Consider the following 5,000-nt stretch of genomic DNA (forward strand, 5'->3'; position numbering starts at 1 on the left):
GCTCCCCGCCCAGGGCGGGAGCGCAGGGGGATCCCAGGTCGGCCTTTCACCGTACTCCCTACCTCTTGGCCCTCGTTCCTTCTCCCGTTCTCCATCTAACCCCTTGGCTCTGGGGTTTCCGCTCTCCCTCTCTCGCTCTCTCTCCTGCTCCCTGGCCGAGCCGCCTGGGAGGACGAGGGTCGAGGGGGAAGGCAACGGTCGGGCTGGGGCACACCGCACGGTGAGAACCCCCTTCGCCTGCCTCCACACCTCTGTCGTCCTCCCCACTGACGTAGGGGCTCGGGAAAAGACTGGAAATCGCGAAGCTCGGCAGTGGCGCGGAGAGGCCACCCACCGCCGCCGCTGTCGCCACCGCCGCGGAGGCCGCCCTTTCGGACACGAGGGGCAGCGCGAGCCTCCGCTGGCCGGGTACGCATCTGGAAGAAAAGGGCCGCCCTCGGAGAAGATCGCTGTGCTTCCCCGCACAGGGAGCGATTCGGACGACGGGCCCCCACGCCTGGCTGGGTGGGCGCCCCGCCGTTCGCCCGTACGGGTCGTCGGACCACTGCCTTCGCTCGGTTCGGGTCAAACTCCCCACGGCTCGGCCACCTCCGCAGACGGGAGGCGAGGCCGGCATGCGCGCCCAAAGATAGGTGTCGGAAGCCCGGGGGTAGAGGAGGAAGGGGACCGCTCACCTTAAGCCAGCGCGGGCTCCAAAGCCCGGGCCGAGCGAGCGGCGCCACCTCCCCACCCGGGAGCGCTGCGCCAGATCGATCGGAGGAAGAGCAGGGGTGCATGTAGGGACTTGCCCAAGTACGGAGGCTGCAAACCCCTGTCGTCGGGAGATACGTGCCCACGAGTCCTGGAAGCGCGACTCGGGTACAGGCGCCCTTGCGGGGGGGTACTGGATGTGGAACAGCACTGGGGTCGAAGCCACAAAAGCATCCGCCCTCATGGAGCCTCTCCTCGGCCTAAAAATCCAGATTTTAGCCTTGACGGCGCCCCCATGTGGAGAACCAGGGCCCGCGGGGGGGTCTGGCCAGGCTCACTTCAACCCAGGAACACCTCTCTGACTTGGGATAGGCGACCGGCAAAAGTCCCCCCACGCAGCTGCGGAAGCCTGGGTTCAGCCAAGGTGCAGACCTCCAGCCGAACAGGGACTCATAGCCAAAACGCATACCCAGGCCTACGGAGGTGAAAACCAGCTTAAATGAGTCGAAATGTGTCGGGGCTGAGAGGTACCTCTCTCTCATATATTCTGCCGGTGGTGTGCAAAACTGGGTCTTTGCATGGAGTGTCACCCTATACCCACTTTAGGGACGCATGCAAAAAAGTGCCCGATCGCCTGGAACTGTCAGGCGGATTCGGCTCCCTGGAATTTCCTCATTCTGGTTCTTTTTCACTTTTTGTCTCTTTTGCGACATCTAGTGGGCAGGCTGCATTACTGCAACCGGGGACACCTCAAAACGCTTGGAACTGGGGAGCGGGCTCAATTTACAAACGTTTTGCGGGTCCTGGAAGTCAAAATTGTGACTTCTGAAAACGACTAAGTATCAAGGACTCATCGCGCGAATCGCTCTGGAACTGAAATCGGATGCGCGCACTGACATGCTCCCCTCTCTGGAAGTCTGACACAAGTTGAAAAATTTTCTAAGTCCCCAAAAATTTTTTTTTTCAACTTTTTTTCAATTTTCCCCCGTGGGATATATATTTTACCCACACTTTTGGAGCCCTCCTGGGATGCCCTCTAACATACTAGAACCTCATTTTGTGGAAGTTTTCACAAAATTGTGAAATTTTCCAAAAAGTCAGAAATTTTGCAAAAACGACTAAGTATCAAGGACTCATCGCGCGAATCGCTCTGGAACTGAAATCGGATGCGCGCACTGACATGCTCCCCTCTCTGGAAGTCTGACACATGTGTGAAAATTTTCTAAGTCCCCAAAAATTTTTTTTTTCAACTTTTTTTCAATTTTCCCCCTGTGGGATATATATTTTACCCACACTTTTGGAGCCCTCCTGGGATGCCCTCTAACATACTAGAACCTCATTTTGTGGAAGTTTTCACAAAATTGTGAAATTTTCCAAAAAGTCAGAAATTTTGCAAAAACGACTAAGTATCAAGGACTCATCGCGCGAATCGCTCTGGAACTGAAATCGGATGCGCGCACTGACATGCTCCCCTCTCTGGAAGTCTGACACATGTGTGAAAATTTTCTAAGTCCCCAAAAATTTTTTTTTTCAACTTTTTTTCAATTTTCCCCCTGTGGGATATATATTTTACCCACACTTTTGGAGCCCTCCTGGGATGCCCTCTAACATACTAGAACCTCATTTTGTGGAAGTTTTCACAAAATTGTGAAATTTTCCAAAAAGTCAGAAATTTTGCAAAAACGACTAAGTATCAAGGACTCATCGCGCGAATCGCTCTGGAACTGAAATCGGATGCGCGCACTGACATGCTCCCCTCTCTGGAAGTCTGACACATGTGTGAAAATTTTCTAAGTCCCCAAAAATTTTTTTTTTCAACTTTTTTTCAATTTTCCCCCTGTGGGATATATATTTTACCCACACTTTTGGAGCCCTCCTGGGATGCCCTCTAACATACTAGAACCTCATTTTGTGGAAGTTTTCACAAAATTGTGAAATTTTCAAAAAGTCAGAAATTTTGCCAAAAACGACTAAGTATCAAGGACTCATCGCGCGAATCGCTCTGGAACTGAAATCGGATGCGCGCACTGACACGCTCCCCTGTCTGGAAGTCTGACAAAAGTTGAAAAATTTTCTAAGTCCCCAAAAATTTTTTTTTTCAACTTTTTTTCAATTTTCCCCCTGTGGGATATATATTTTACCCACACTTTTGGAGCCCTCCTGGGATGCCCTCTAACATACTAGAACCTCATTTTGTGGAAGTTTTCACAAAATTGTGAAATTTTCCAAAAAGTCAGAAATTTTGCAAAAACGACTAAGTATCAAGGACTCATCGCGCGAATCGCTCTGGAACTGAAATCGGATGCGCGCACTGACATGCTCCCCTCTCTGGAAGTCTGACACAAGTTGAAAAATTTTCTAAGTCCCCAAAAATTTTTTTTTTCAACTTTTTTTCAATTTTCCCCCTGTGGGATATATATTTTACCCACACTTTTGGAGCCCTCCTGGGATGCCCTCTAACATACTAGAACCTCATTTTGTGGAAGTTTTCACAAAATTGTGAAATTTTCAAAAAGTCAGAAATTTTGCCAAAAACGACTAAGTATCAAGGACTCATCGCGCGAATCGCTCTGGAACTGAAATCGGATGCGCGCACTGACACGCTCCCCTGTCTGGAAGTCTGACAAAAGTTGAAAAATTTTCTAAGTCCCCAAAAATTTTTTTTTTCAACTTTTTTTCAATTTTCCCCCTGTGGGATATATATTTTACCCACACTTTTGGAGCCCTCCTGGGATGCCCTCTAACATACTAGAACCTCATTTTGTGGAAGTTTTCACAAAATTGTGAAATTTTCCAAAAAGTCAGAAATTTTGCAAAAACGACTAAGTATCAAGGACTCATCGCGCGAATCGCTCTGGAACTGAAATCGGATGCGCGCACTGACATGCTCCCCTGTCTGGAAGTCTGACAAAAGTTGAAAAATTTTCTAAGTCCCCAAAAATTTTTTTTTTCAACTTTTTTTCAATTTTCCCCCTGTGGGATATATATTTTACCCACACTTTTGGAGCCCTCCTGGGATGCCCTCTAACATACTAGAACCTCATTTTGTGGAAGTTTTCACAAAATTGTGAAATTTTCCAAAAAGTCAGAAATTTTGCAAAAACGACTAAGTATCAAGGACTCATCGCGCGAATCGCTCTGGAACTGAAATCGGATGCGCGCACTGACATGCTCCCCTCTCTGGAAGTCTGACACATGTGTGAAAATTTTCTAAGTCCCCAAAAATTTTTTTTTTCAACTTTTTTTCAATTTTCCCCCTGTGGGATATATATTTTACCCACACTTTTGGAGCCCTCCTGGGATGCCCTCTAACATACTAGAACCTCATTTTGTGGAAGTTTTCACAAAATTGTGAAATTTTCAAAAAGTCAGAAATTTTGCCAAAAACGACTAAGTATCAAGGACTCATCGCGCGAATCGCTCTGGAACTGAAATCGGATGCGCGCACTGACACGCTCCCCTGTCTGGAAGTCTGACAAAAGTTGAAAAATTTTCTAAGTCCCCAAAAATTTTTTTTTTCAACTTTTTTTCAATTTTCCCCCTGTGGGATATATATTTTACCCACACTTTTGGAGCCCTCCTGGGATGCCCTCTAACATACTAGAACCTCATTTTGTGGAAGTTTTCACAAAATTGTGAAATTTTCCAAAAAGTCAGAAATTTTGCAAAAACGACTAAGTATCAAGGACTCATCGCGCGAATCGCTCTGGAACTGAAATCGGATGCGCGCACTGACATGCTCCCCTGTCTGGAAGTCTGACAAAAGTTGAAAAATTTTCTAAGTCCCCAAAAATTTTTTTTTTCAACTTTTTTTCAATTTTCCCCCTGTGGGATATATATTTTACCCACACTTTTGGAGCCCTCCTGGGATGCCCTCTAACATACTAGAACCTCATTTTGTGGAAGTTTTCACAAAATTGTGAAATTTTCCAAAAAGTCAGAAATTTTGCAAAAACGACTAAGTATCAAGGACTCATCGCGCGAATCGCTCTGGAACTGAAATCGGATGCGCGCACTGACATGCTCCCCTCTCTGGAAGTCTGACACATGTGTGAAAATTTTCTAAGTCCCCAAAAATTTTTTTTTTCAACTTTTTTTCAATTTTCCCCCTGTGGGATATATATTTTACCCACACTTTTGGAGCCCTCCTGGGATGCCCTCTAACATACTAGAACCTCATTTTGTGGAAGTTTTCACAAAATTGTGAAATTTTCAAAAAGTCAGAAATTTTGCCAAAAACGACTAAGTATCAAGGACTCATCGCGCGAATCGCTCTGGAACTGAAATCGGATGCGCGCACTGACACGCTC

This window comes from Phyllobates terribilis, unplaced genomic scaffold (assembly GCF_046119375.1).
Source record: "Phyllobates terribilis strain yellow unplaced genomic scaffold, ASM4611937v1 Scaffold_8346__1_contigs__length_30819, whole genome shotgun sequence".
In the NCBI taxonomy this organism is placed as follows: Eukaryota; Metazoa; Chordata; class Amphibia; order Anura; family Dendrobatidae; genus Phyllobates; species Phyllobates terribilis.